This window comes from Physella acuta, unplaced genomic scaffold (assembly GCF_028476545.2).
Source record: "Physella acuta isolate Inbredline_101_S28 unplaced genomic scaffold, ASM2847654v3 ptg002441l, whole genome shotgun sequence".
In the NCBI taxonomy this organism is placed as follows: Eukaryota; Metazoa; Mollusca; class Gastropoda; family Physidae; genus Physella; species Physella acuta.
In genome coordinates, this window is record NW_026733926.1 from 57,273 (window position 1) to 72,463 (window position 15,191).

Sequence of the window (15,191 nt, forward strand, 5' to 3'; positions counted from 1 at the left end):
ACACGTGTGTGTGTGTCATGTGTGTGACAGTTAAACGTGTGTGTGTCATGTGTGTGACAGTTACACATGTGTGTATATCATGTGTGTGACAGTTACACGTGTGTGTGTGTCATGTGTGTGACAGTTACACGTGTGTGTCATGTGTGTGACAGTTACACGTGTGTGTCATGTGTGTGACAGTTACACGTGTGTGTCATGTGTGTGACAGTTACACGTGTGTGTGTGTCATGTGTGTGACAGTTACACATGTGTGTGTCATGTGTGTGACAGTTACACGTGTGTGTGTGTGTCATGTGTGTGACAGTTACACATGTGTGTGTCATGTGTGTGACAGTTACACATGTGTGTGTCATGTGTGTGACAGTTACACGTGTGTATGTCATGTGTGTGACAGTTACACGTGTGTGTGTGTCATGTGTGTGACAGTTACACGTGTGTGTGTGTGACAGTTACACGTGTGTGTGTCATGTGTGTGACAGTTACACGTGTGTGTCATGTGTGTGACAGTTACACGTGTGTGTCATGTGTGTGAGAGTTACACGTGTGTGTGTCATGTGTGTGACAGTTACACGTGTGTGTGTGTGTCATGTGTGTGACAGTTACACGTGTGTGTGTCATGTGTGTGACAGTTACACGTGTGTGTGTGTCATGTGTGTGACAGTTACACGTGTGTGTCATGTGTGTGACAGTTACACGTGTGTGTGTGTCATGTGTGTGACATTTACACATATGTGTGTCATGTGTGTGACAGTTACACGTGTGTGTGTCATGTGTGTGACAGTTAAACGTGTGTGTGTCATGTGTGTGACAGTTACACATGTGTGTATATCATGTGTGTGACAGTTACACGTGTGTGTGTGTCATGTGTGTGACAGTTAAACGTGTGTGTGTCATGTGTGTGACAGTTACACATGTGTGTATATCATGTGTGTGACAGTTACACGTGTGTGTGTGTCATGTGTGTGACAGTTAAACGTGTGTGTGTCATGTGTGTGACAGTTACACATGTGTGTATATCATGTGTGTGACAGTTACACGTGTGTGTGTGTCATGTGTGTGACAGTTACACGTGTGTGTCATGTGTGTGACAGTTACACGTGTGTGTCATGTGTGTGACAGTTACACGTGTGTGTCATGTGTGTGACAGTTACACGTGTGTGTGTGTCATGTGTGTGACAGTTACACATGTGTGTGTCATGTGTGTGACAGTTACACGTGTGTGTGTGTGTCATGTGTGTGACAGTTACACATGTGTGTGTCATGTGTGTGACAGTTACACATGTGTGTGTCATGTGTGTGACAGTTACACGTGTGTATGTCATGTGTGTGACAGTTACACGTGTGTGTGTGTCATGTGTGTGACAGTTACACATGTGTGTGTCATGTGTGTGACAGTTACATGTGTGTGTGTGTCATGTGTGTGACAGTTACACGTGTGTGTGCAGTGCAGGTGCCAGGTTATTTAGCGCCCTAAGCAAAACGTATTAAAACACCCCCAGAGTTTCTTCCAGGTATCTCTTCGTGGAGGGGGGGGGGGGCAAAGCCCCCCCGAAAAATATTTACCGCCCCCTCCCCCCGAACGAAATGAAATTTATATAATTTATATAGAAAATATATACTTTTAACAGTGTCCGCCCCCCCCCCCGAAGAAATTCAACCGCCCCCCCCCCCCCTCGAAAATTTCAAGTGCCCCCCCTCCCCCGGAGAAAAAAGTCTGGAAGAAACACTGAACGCCCCCTTTCACACAAATTAATTACTAAAACATATATGTATAAGAAAATAATTAATTAAAAGTGACGTATTAATTTATTATCAATTGCATACACGTTATAAGTAGACATCGAAATCAAATTTTAATTATCTCCTTCATCTCAAAAGTTTGTACTAATTTCTTCAATTCCACTTTGCAATCGTAATCACATTCTATTGAAATCGTTTCTAAGTCCACGAGTCTACTTTGTACTTTCCGACATAGCCACCCCCCTCCCCCCCCCCTTAGAAAAAATTAAGTGCTTCCCCTCCCCCCCCCCCCGCCCCTCCCAGAAGAAAAAAGTCTGGAAAAAAACACTAGTGTAGTGTTGGGCTCTCTGCAGTCCTCTTAAGGTGAGTTCCAAAACGGAACTTACCTGTTTTAAGCTTGACTGTCTTTAGTTATAATTGTAAAATGTCTATATTGTGTGATTATGTAACGATTTTTTGTTTTTTTGCAAAATAAAAGGTTATAAATGTTATATTGCAGCCTAAAATTATATATGAATCCTTTAAGAGAGGGTGAAAAATATGAAAAGACAATTAATTAGATGTTTAATTTACGACAAAGACTGTACGTCTACTAACTTTAAGTATTGCAATCGACAACGGCTACTGATGTATTTGTTTTTCTGCTTTATAATGCTAAAAAAAAACCTACCAAACTATTTTGTTTAGAACTTCTGCTCTATATAATTTTTACAATAGGAAAATAATAACTTAAAGTTGTATTTATATGTAAGCGGTCAAACTAAGATGAAGGAATTTGAAATGAATGTAATGTTAAGCATTAAGCAACGAATTATCTCCAATTTGAAGATCCAAAACCAAAATTTCATTCAAAGGGAAATAACTTTCACAAGAATAACTAAATTAACCAAGTGTAACTAAGCCATGCTTGAAAAACACAATAAAACGCTCTAAATTTTATTACTTATTAATTATAACAAATCTTTTATATTCGCTGTGTAACTTTGTGAAAACAATATATTTTACCTATTGATTACTTAACTGTTGTTTGTGTTTTTAAACTTTAAAAACGTTAGCTTTATTATAACATACTTCTATTTAATTTTGATGGCATACTTTTATGCATTTCTCAAGTTTTATTCCCTACGGAAATTTTGGATCCCCTAAATAAAGGGACACCTTTCAAAAATCATCTACGGGTAGCTGTTTTAGACATTGCTAGAATTATTGATTAAAAAAAATGCATTCTTATTTCTCTACGAGAAAAATGGCCCGTTGAGGAAGGATACACCGGGCGCTAGGTTGATAGTGCTGTCTCTTTTCTCTAAACTAAAACCAACCCATCCCCCACACACACCTACCCCCAACCCCCAACCCCACCCCCCACCCACCCCACACACCCCACCCCCACCCCAGCCCCACCCACCCACCCCCACCCCCCAAAAAAACATGTCTACCGTCCCATTCAACGAAATATAATTATATACTTTTTCCAGTGTCCGCCCCCTCCCCGAAAATTCTACCCCCGCCCCCGAAAATTTCAAGTACCCCCCACCCCTCTCCGGGGAGGAAAAAGTCTGAAAGAAACACTGGTGTCGCGCTTAGCCACTACGCGAAGAATTGCATTAAAGAAATTGCGAGAAAACCACTTTTTAGATTAGACACATTAATTAGGCGGTAATTTTATTATAGAGTATCGATGAGGAAACCACCCCACCCCCACCCCCACCCCCCACCCCCCACTCCCAAAAAAAACATGTCTACCGTCCCATTCAACGAAATATAATTATATACTTTTTCCAGTGTCCGCCCCCCTCCCCGAAAATTCTACCCCCGCCCCCGAAAATTTCAATTACCCCCACCCCTCTCCGGGGAGGAAAAAGTCTGAAAGAAACACTGGTGTCGCGCTTAGCCACTACCCGAAGAGTTGCATTAAAGAAATTGCAAGAAAACCACTTTTTAGATTAGACACATTAATTGGGGGGGGGGGGGCTCAGACGTTCTTACGCGGGGGGTTGGGGCTTCGCCCCTACCTGAAGAATTATATGCAAGAAACTCTTCACGCAAACCATTTAGATTAGACAACATTTCCTTTTTTTCAATGTTTACGCGAGAATCAATGACGTCATATTACTGTGTGCACTCTCTGGTTTGAGATTATGTTCTACTCTATGCTAAATGTGTCGACGTCATATTTCGTTTTTCGAATTACTGTGCATGTTTTTATTTTGCTTGTGTTTTCTCTAGAGCGTTCTTGTCAGACAGAGCGTTCTTGTCAGACAGAGCGTTCTTGTCAGACAGACAGCGAAACTATTATTATAGATATTACCAATCAGATTCCACTAGACCTTCAACTACAAAACAACCGAATACAATTATGACATTTTAACACTTCGATACTTTTTACCTACGAAACCATATCAGCAACAGCCTGCCGCCGTTACTCCTAAATCTAAACGATTCATCAAAACTTACCAAACAAGTACAATACTTTGAAAACCCCGTCATTACAAAACTCTATAGATAACCGTTTGAAATGTGCGAAATTTAAATTACGAACTTATTTAAGCGTTTTCTACATCAATTATGTGACAACAAAATGATAAACCGGGAGTGATCTCACCTAAACTTTCTAGAATATTCTTATATAAAATAACAGGGGATGGGAACTCGGGATATAGACATGATTTTTTTTATTCATTTTAAATACTTAAACTTTTAAAAATAGAATAGAATCTCGTAGAAAAAAAAAAGAATTGCTCACCAAGTGAACGCCAAATAAAATGTGCATAATAGTGCGCAATATTATTAGTACTTTATAAATTTACATTCGTTTTTTGAGAAATCAGAAATAGCGTAAATTACTACTTCCGGTCAACGGAAATTACTCAAAATTTGACAGAAGGTAGAGAATTAGATCTTTTACTTACATGTGAAATTTCACTTATCTATCTATATATATAATTCTCTTCTTGGAGACGATAGAAAACACCAAGCTATAAGCGCGCTCCCTACCACCCCCACCCCTACATGGTCTGGGTGGGTGGGGTAGGGGTTGGTGGAAAGGAGTGGGGTATCGTCCTTAACGACCACCTGATAGTGTTTTAAAGCAAATATTTTCAGTGGCAGCGTTGGTACTGTTGAATTCACAAATTATGAATTACTGAAAAGTGGAAAATAAAACAACTAAATAGCGGCGTATGATACGCCGCGGGTCGGCTCGTCTGAAATAGTACTCAAGTTATAGACTTTTGAAAAAGTCAAAGTAGAAAAAGTTCTACTTCCGTTTATCAGAAATTGCTCAAAAGTTGATACGGATCTACGATTTTGTTAAAATACTTATATATGAAATTTCATCAACCTAGCTATAATGGTACTCTAGTTATCGTGTTTACAGACACACACACACACATACACATACACACACAGACATAAGAACAAGATTGCAAAACTATGTTTTTCCGACTCAGGGAGGTGTAAAACGTCGAGATTTTTTTAAATTTTTTTTTAATTTTTATTTTTGCACGATTATAGGTAGCGCCGGCCCTCTGTGTGTGTGTTTGTGTGAGTTACAAGACGTGTATTGTGTGGAGACAGCAATCACAGCTCAGCTGACTGGGGGGGGGGGGGGGGGGGATGGGGGGGGGGTTCTGAACAAGGCGACTACTGGGTGATTAGTGAGTCAGACCCACGGGTTAAAACCCCTCGACGACTTAGGAACAAGTTTTAATGAGAATGCGATCGAAACCGTTTTCTGTATCCGCGGCGACAAGTAGTCCCAAGAGTCTGGTTTAGCCTGGCGTAGGAAACTAAAAGTTAAGAATAACATGTGTGTTAGTCTGTCCTTTTTTTTTTACTTTGTTGATTTATCTAGCTATTTACCGTGTTTTGTGATTGTATAGTTTTATTTTTTTTTAAGTCTGTTATTGTATTGTTTTCTTTAAATCCGTACATTGAATAAAAGGGCTATTCTTCATTTTTTTGGGTCACAAAAACAGTGTTTCTTCCAAGGCATCTCCGCGGGGGGGGGGGGGGGGGAAGAGGGGCGAAGAAAATCTACCCCCACCCCCCCTCCGAAAGAAATCAAATTTATATAGAAAATATATACTTTTATAACTGTCCTCCCCCGCCCCCCCCCCCCTCGGAAATTTTAGTTCGCCCCTCCCCTCCCGAAAATTTCAAGTTCTCCCCCCCCCCCCCCCCCGAAGAAAAAAGCCTGGAAGAAACACTGGCTAGAGTTACTTTTGTATCTTAGGTATTTTTTTGTGTAAATGCGTCGATTGACTGATATTTAAAGGTTTAAATATAACTAATCTAATGCTGATTGACATTGGTGATTTGTGTATGATCTTTAGAGCGATAGGAGGCGGCTTGATATTTTTGTATGATCTTTAGAGCGATAGGATGCTGCTTGATATTTGTGTATGATCTTTAGAACGATAGAAGGCGGCTTGATATTTGTGTATGATCTTTAGAGCGATAGGGGGCGGCTTGATATTTTTGTATGATCTTTAGAGCGATAGGATGCTGCTTGATATTTTTGTATGATCTTTAGAGCGATAGGGGGCTGCTTGATATTTTTGTATGATCTTTAAAGCTATAGGATGCTGCTTGATATTTTTGTATGATCTTTAGAGCGATAGGGGGCTGCTTGATATTTTTGGTAACAGGTAGTTTATTCAGGTGTGCGCCGGATTAACGAATTAGCTCCACAAGCTATAGTTTAGGGGCCCCACTTTCTAGTCCCCCCCCCCCCCACACACACACCCACACACTACCTCCACTCACCCAAGTCTTTTTTTAAAACCGTGCTGGGCATTTTTATCACCAAAGGTATTGGTTGTTTTTTTTTTAAATACCATTTTCTTTTCTTTTTTTTCTCACGTAGTGGTGGAGCCTACGGTTTCTGTCCACTACAGTTATAAAAATATTGTTTTGGCCGGAAAACTTATTTTTCAAATTGCAAATATTTGGCACTGACATGATAATAATATCTGGGCTTACAAAGGCAGTGGCGTAGGCAGGGGGGGAGGGGGGGTTAGGGGGGTCATAACCCCCCCCCCCCCCATAGACCCCTCGGTATATAGAAAAAGTATGAGGGGGGATGCAAATGGAAAGTTTGAGGGGGGTGGTGCAAATCGAAAGTTTGAGGGGGCTGCAAATCGAAAGTTTGTCCCCAGGTAAATATTAACCCCCCACCCCCCCCTTCTTGAGACGATCCTGGCTACGCCACTGTACAAAGGTCTTTATATTCAAAATATCTTAAAGCCTTATCAAGTCTAAATTCGGTCGTGTGTGTGCAACAAGGATTCTCCTTTAAGTTTGAACAGTAGGTTAATTGTTCTATTTATCTGCTGTAGCCAATACATCGAATCTGTTAAAAATAGTTCTTTATACTATGATTGTTACCTTGTTTTTTTATATTCTGGCTATATTTCGAATTAATGTTTATCAGAGAGGTGAAAACGATATCGGTGTTAGATTGTCAGAGGCGTAGCGAGGGGGGCGGGGGCGAGGGGGACATATGTCCCCGGGCGCCGACCTTAGGGGGGGGGGGCTCCAAAATGGGTTGGAACAACAAATTAAATGTTTGAGGGGGGGGGGATGCAAATCGAAAGTTTGAGAGGGGGGGTGCAGATCAAAAGTTCGAGGGGGGTGCAAATCGAAAGTTTGTCCCCGGGCGCCGGGAAGGGTCGCTACGCCTCTGTAGATTGTTGAACTATGTTGATGCTAAACTGTGGACGACTCTTAAATAGAATGTAATAAAATTGAGCACGACACATACACTTTAATTCAAGTACACTTTGTGATTTAACCATAGTATGGCAGTTGTCATAAAGTATTTTTCTGCGGTTCACCTCTTTCAACACTTTCTTCAACATGCAAACCTGGTGACGTAACTGATACGTTTTCCCTGTGATAAAAAAAAATAATCTGGTTGGCTGATCTGTCAGTGACGTCATCGGGTCAAACGTGGGCGGCGCCGGGTGACCCGGGCTGGAATGTTGGCGCGGTTTTCAGCACAACCTGACCCTGTCGCAGGTGGGGTGTTTGTAAACCTGCGGCAGGTGGGGTGTTTGTAAACCTGCGGCAGGTGGGGTGTTTGTAAACCTGCGACAGGTTCTGTGTTTGTAAACCTGTCACAGGTTTGGGTGTTTGTAAACCTGCGCCAGATGGGGTGTATGTGAACCTGTGGCAGGTTGGGGTGTTTCTAAACCTGCGTCAGGTTGGTGGTTGTTTGTTAACCTGGCGAACGGGGAGCGGGTGGTGTGAAGAAATCTCGTGTCACTGTACCTCACTGTACCTCCACTGTAGCTGATTTAGATGCGTGAGAGGCTGACTCAGACCACGTGGGCTTGTGACGTCATTAGACGTGAGCGCTGTTTAGGTTTGCGGTTGGAGATTTTTTTGTCTGAGGGTCAACAACATTGACCCAACCCAGGGTGGATTTCTATAAAGTTTCTTTGTGAGTAATCTCTCTTGTAGATACACATTCCGTTATGATTTATCCCTCTAGTCTACTTTAACTGCTCAAGTAAAACTACCACTCCGTAAAACAAAGCTGCTGGTATATAATTTGAGACCACATTCAAATATTGTCGTAATTAAGGGTAGGAGGGGGGGGGGGGGACACGAGAATCATCATCTGTGATCCAGCCCAACTTCGGGAATTTCCGCGAAATGCATAGCTTAACTTTATCAATGGAAAGGGCTGGAAGGGGAATTCCCGAAAACCACTCCCACACCCCAACTTGAATGTGCTGTTGTTGACGTCTCGTTCACCCACGCCCGAGGTTTCGTGCACATCCCATTGAGAAAATAAACCATATGGATAGGATATTTCCTCATAGTTTCTAGCTTTTTGTTGTAAAAGGACTTTAAGGAATGTCTCAGTAGTGTACTTGTTTGAATAAAGTGTCAGAAATTTGAGATGTTAATATGTTGTAAAAATGTTTTTTTTTTTTTATAGTTATCGTACCTCATTTTTGCTAGGTTTTAAAATAGGATTATACAATATATTCTTAATTTTATGTACTTTCAGAAATCATTTCAAACTGCTAGAAACTGGACTATTGAACCATACTCTGCTGACTACCACGGATTACTACGGAAGATTGTAAAACGAACCATCTTCATGTGAATATTTCAGGAAACTTAACACATCACTAATACTTTAAGAAATTGCCATTCCTACAGTACAGTGCTATAGCAGCTTTTCCGTTTTCGTCTATTCTTGGACGTGTGATATTCCCTAGTTATAGCTGGTGCTTTTGTGTTATATATAACAAAGTGACCATTTTCGTTTCGGATATTTGGATATATGGATATGTGGATACAGTACTCTTAAGGTAAGTTACACTGTAATTTACTTAATCCGCTTGTATGTGATACTAATAATATTGTTTACTAACGAGGCCAGACATCTAGGTTAATTATTGATTAAGAATTTCAATTAGGTTTTTCTTGCTTAAAATAAACACATAAGTTTGTCCCAATAGTTTAATATTCTGCAATGTCCTGATTTGTCCAATATTATCTTGTAAAGTTTTTTATTGTCCTGTATTGTCCTATATTGTCCTGTATTGTCATGTATTGTCCTGTATTGTCATGTATTGTCCTGTATTGTCCTATATTGTAACCTTTGATTGGATGATTTTCACGGTTTTACAGTCTAGCCTTACCGTTGGTTCTAGGGTTGATTCACGTGTCTGGGGGGAGTATGCTTTAGAATGGTGTGTTTTAAAAACTAGTGACTGACCCGTGTGTTTAAACACGCGATCATTGACCCTTGTGTTTAAACACGCGATCATTGACCCTTGTGTTTACACAGTCGATGGCTGTCCCAAGTGTTTAAACACGTTATATCTGACCCGTGTTAAAACACTGGATGGATGACCCGTATGTTTAATCACGTGACGTCTGACCCGCGTAGAGGCTAGAGCTTACAGCTATTTAGTCTGGAGATCATCGCAGGGGTCTCGGATTAGTCTGATGGATTATCAAAGGGCAATTGTGATGGGCAGATTAATTATGAAACATTCAGTTAAACCTCTAGATTATAGACACCGCTTTCGCTAATGACATGCATCTTGCTTTAAGTTCAGCCAGCCTTACACATACCATATACATTCTATAGACGGCCATCACATACTATATACTTTGTCTAGACGGGCTTACACGTACCATATACATTCTATAGTCGACCATCACATACATTATACATTCTATAGTCGGCCTTACAAAAAGCTATTCTTTTTTTCTTTGAACAGTCTTACACACATCATTGAACAATCACATACTCAAATATTTCATTTGATTTACTTTCTACACTGTGAGGTTGAACTAGTTCTCATTGTTTATGTAAGCAAATTAAACTTTTGGCGGTTGATTGACACGACTTTCGTGGTACTTGAGCGATACGTGATGACCGCGTTATTAATTAATAAGGTACTTCTCTGGTCGCTTTCAAAAGAGCTGAGCGGACTCAAAGACGTTCTACTGACTTGAACCCGGATTCAAACTCGAGACTTTCGTGTTAGCAGTCTAGCGCTCTACCGCTAGAGTTTGAATCCGGGTTCAAGTCAGCAGACCGTCCTCCCAGCTCTAATGGGTACCTAACTCATATTAGGGAAAGTAAAGGCGGCTGGGCAAAGTGCTGACCACACTATCCCTTCATAAGCCGAGGTCATAGAAACAGATGAACTATACTTCACTTGCCCCATTGTTTGGAAGGGGAACTTTACGCCGTGGTTCCGAAAAACAGTATCACATATGTTACACACAATGAAAGTAACATTTTAGACCAGATGGCTTACTGGGCAGATAAAGTAGAGTTTATCTATACTCTAATCACGACTTGTACTGTGTTAGTGTAGTCAGCACTTCTATGGGACAAATCTGTAGGCTTAAGCTATGGAACCGAACTCGGCACTTGTGGGTTAGAAGTCGTACGCTCTACATATCACACCCCCCCCCCCCCCCCCCACTGGAATTTTTACATTTAATTTCTAACTGCGATGTTTGCGGATACATAACTCTACACGATACTTTACAGTTTCTATCCGTGCCAGAAAAAAATAATTAATTAAACGGCATCGATGTCTATAGTGCACATGGCCTTGCTTTCACAGAAAAACATAAAAAACTTTCCCTGAAACTTAGCGAGATAATTACCAGACTTATCGCTCTTGGTATTTGATCTCGAGTTTAGTGTCAGCTAAAGTAAGAAGAAAATTGTTTACCTTCAATCAAAGACAATCACTTATTATTTTCGGGAGTTTTTTTTTTTTTTTTTTGGCGTGCAAATTCTTGGCAAGAACGCCAACGCATTAGGTGCGAACTCTGAATGGTAAAAGTGTTAAAATGGTGCGTGTAATTATGTGATTTTGTGTGGAGAGTGATTAAGTATGTTTACTCGAAGATCAAGGACGTGTTAAATATAAGATGTTGGGTGGTTGCTTACCTTGTAATAAACTAAAGACTTGAGTAGAAAATATTTGTTGGCAACTAAATCGGTCACATTGCTAGCTTGGGTTTCCAATATTTTTGTTGGCATCTTTATGCTATAAACAAACAATAACACGGGACTAAAGGGAGCGACGTGGTCGGGAGGGACAGCGTATGATTTCTCCAAAGGTCCCGAGTTCAGACCTCCGAATTGTTTATTCTTGTGTGGTCTAATGGTTTAAAGCGAATTTTAAAAAAAGCAACAATCTAAGCCAACGGGCCATATATGGCGTATAACATGTTGACATTTAATACTTAATTAAAACGACCACCAATAATATAATTAAGAACGAAGGAGCATAATCAATAGGGTTAAATGTTTCGCTTTGGTAGGGACTGTTATAGTTTGTCCTGTTCCTGTAAAAACTACTGTTTAGTAAACTATGGAATGGTCATCTTTACCGACTCGTGCCCAGCTCAAGACACATGGGGTAGATGAAGTAGAGTTCATCTGTTTCAATGACCTCGGTATGCAAGTGGATAGTGTGGTCAGCACTCAGCTGGGTTGACTCATTGACGTCCTACAGAGGCAAGCCCGGGATCCGAACTTGAGACTTTCGGCCTAGCAGTAAACATCGAATTGCTGCACGAAATCGCACTGTGTTTATTAATGGCAAGATTTATTCCATAGATAAAAATAGTTTTGGTTGTTGTTGTGTTACGTAACATGCCAGTGACACCTGACCCCCATTTGGTGTCAGGCATGACAGTCACGTGACATGATAAACTGCGTCACATGACTCGTGGTATGCTGGACATGTGACTTGTGGTATTTGACCTTAGCGTACTCATACGAAATGTTTATGTTTATTGTCTTGAGTTTTGATTTATGTTTACAGTACATCATTTGTTTGTTGATTCATACTTAATAGGTAAAGACATTTGAATTGGGCTATATGGAAGTATGTTTATTGTTTCTAGATTTTGTTCTGATGTGTGCAATAATTTCTTGAATATTTCACATTAAGGGCACAATTAAAAACGTTCATAAGTTCTATTTTCTGTTCATAACCCATCGCTTTTTTCTCGTGTTAGTGTTAGAAAATGACTATATCGTGTTAAAAACTGCTAGTTCATGTTAAGCAATGGCAGGTCTCTGTTAAAACATGCCTTACGTTGTTTTGAAATACCTGATTTTTTTTTATAATTTTTTAGCCATGTTTCTAAAAATTCCATTTGTCTAAAAAAAAACCATAAACAATGTGTGATCGTCAATAGAGGAATGTATTATGTAAATTAAATGGACCTTGTCAGACAAAAGTGCGGTTGTTAAACGCATGTTGCTCTAAAGTTTATGTATCAGCGATTCACTGCTTCGAAACCCTACCTTCCTGTTGCACATTGTTTAAAATGTAATGTTTTTTTGACGAAGACTTACTTTCCGATACGTTGAAATTGAGTCTAATTATTTTAAACGGATAGTTCTGCTAGTTAAATAATAAAAATTAACCCTTCAAGTTCTGCTAGTTAGATAACGATTGTTAACCCTATGAGTTGTGCTAGTTATTATTAACCCTTCGAGTTCTGCTAGTTAAATAATAATTGTTAACCCTTTATGTTCTGCTAGTTAACTAACGACTTTTAACCCCTCCATCTCTGCTGGTTAAATAACGACGGCCACGAATGGTTAGCCGTGATTGATCTGATTTGATTTTAAACTGCTGGTACTCACACAACACTCGCTTCCTTACTCCCCCCCCCCCCACCCTCATCCCTTCAGTCAATTGACCTTTCGCCCCTGGGGTCAATAGGGGCGTTAGAGTAAAGGTGCTCGTGCCTTGCACGTGCGATTCCTGGTCGATGAGCGATTTCCTCGGCGTGACCCGGAAGAGGAAGTGACATTCAATTGGCTGCCATCTTGTACATGCTCATCAATCATCCCGTTTTTCAACAGGTTCCTGTCAATGTTTTGTTCCGCTGAATTCCGCGTCTGTGTAAATGAAAATGGTACATGCTGTCAGGGGTAATACCTGCAGTCTGGGGAAAAAAGTAATGATAAGAACAGGTAGTGTTAGTATCCTCACAAATTAAAGACAAGTACAAATACATTGGTTTTTTCGACCCATGGTCTTCATTTGTACAAAACAGTGTAAATTAAAAATAAAACGACAGTTTTGGACCTATATACAGACATGTGTGTCTGTTTGAAATATGTTTTTGAGTGTATATTTAGTTGACAATGTCTGTCCTTAACGTAAGTCCTAATCAATGCAATAAAAAAGGACGTGGTCTAGTGGGTAGAGGATACGAATGCAAGCGGAGCGTTTCTGTTTACCTTCAACGTTTAGCCGATGAAATCATGCCTGCCCTTCGCATGTTCTGCCAACAGCACTGTTTCTGTCATCATCAACTTCTTTGAGCTAGGTCATTGTTTCAGCCTTAGTCTGGACAACCATTTACACAACTTGTATATTAACCTGATGTCATGCTCGGCCTCTACACATCTTGTAAATTAGCACTTCTTCTTCGTCGTTCTCACTTCTAGTCTTGGGAGGGATTCCTTCCAACACAATTAAGAATTACGTGGTATCTTGTTATGCGCTCTATAGGCCATTGACTCCGATTTCAGCCTGCTTTTCTTTTTGGATTTTGCTTCCATGGCCTTTGTCCAACCAAGAACAAACTACAAGGCAGCAGTTGTTTAATTTTGGAGTTGTCTCTCCTAGAAGAGTGGCTGTCCCCAGCTAACGAGCCTCATCTGCCCGAGGGTTCGAACTCGAGACTTTTCGGTTTAGCAACCATGAGCTTTACCGACTCGACCACGCCGACCCCTAGAATTTTTCAAAGTCAGACAAAAAAAATTGAACTTATAAATTTCTAAAAAATGTATCCCCCAATAGAATCCTATGATTTTAGTTCCGAAGATAGCCATAAACGCAAGGAAGGTTTATACCAAATTTTAAGTACTTTACTTATGGTTTCGGAAAATTTAAAATGTAATAAAATATTAACAAAATAATTTTTTGCAAATATGTTGCTATACATATACCCTACAATTTATATACTGTATTATAGCAGAAGAAACGTTACTATTGCTGTAAAATAATCAGCTCCTCCCCATAAAACGACCCCACCGAACAAGCGAGCCCTACAAAAAACGACTCCATCTACAAGATCCCATCCCCTGAGACGACCCCACTGCCCCCCATAAGAGCCCAATCCCCCAAACGACCCCTCCCAAACCGACCCCTTCAAAACCACCTTAATTGACAAGGCAACCCCTGCTGTACACAAACTACCCCACCCCTCAAATGACCCCCACTGCCCCAAAACACCCAGCCCTACAAACGACCCGACCCCCAAAAGACTCTTACCAATTGGACCAGTAAAATGGAATCACGAAGTAGATGTTTGATGTGATGTAACCATTTCCTTGAACCGGTAGTGTGTGAACGTATAGTGTGGGGGGGGGGGGGGTGAGATTGGGAGAGGGGGGAGGGTAGGGAGGGGGTGACGAGGGTCAAGATCAAGGAGAGCTGCCCGACCCAGAGATGGTAATTTGATTGTTGTTTATCGACGTCTGTTCGACTCTCGTGAAAGATCTCGTGTGTGTGTGAGAGCGCGTGATTTGAAGATTGGCCAGGCAATTTAATCGTCAGGGGTGGGTTGATGGGGGGTAGGGTTGGTGTTAGGGTTGGTGGGGGGTAGGGTTGGTGTTAGGGTTGGTGGGGGTAGGGTTTGTGTTAGTAACGGGTGGGGTTAGGGTTGGTGTTAGGGTTGGTGGGGGGTAGGGTTGGTGTTAGGGTTGGTGGGGGGTAGGGTTGGTGTTAGTACTGGTGGTGGTAGGGTTGGTGTTAGTAATGGTGGGGGGTAGGGTTGGTGTTAGTAATGGAGGGTGGGGGGTTGGGTTGGTGTTAGTAAGGGAGGGTGGGGGGTTGGGTTGGTGTTAGGGTTGGTGGGGGGTAGGGTTGGTGTTAGTAATGGTGGGGGTAGGGTTGGTGTTAGTAATGGTGGGGGGTAGGGTT

General features: G+C 41.1%; 1 long non-coding RNA gene across 1 annotated transcript in view; it reads left to right on the forward strand.

Annotated features, from left to right (window-relative positions):
* LOC131933286 (uncharacterized) overlaps positions 1-15,191 on the forward strand; it is a 65,633-nt gene that overhangs the window by 26,492 nt on the left and 23,950 nt on the right. Inside the window, exon 3 of the long non-coding RNA XR_009384927.1 lies at positions 8,762-9,068. This is a non-coding gene — a long non-coding RNA (uncharacterized LOC131933286). The remainder of the gene's footprint in view (positions 1-8,761; positions 9,069-15,191) is intronic.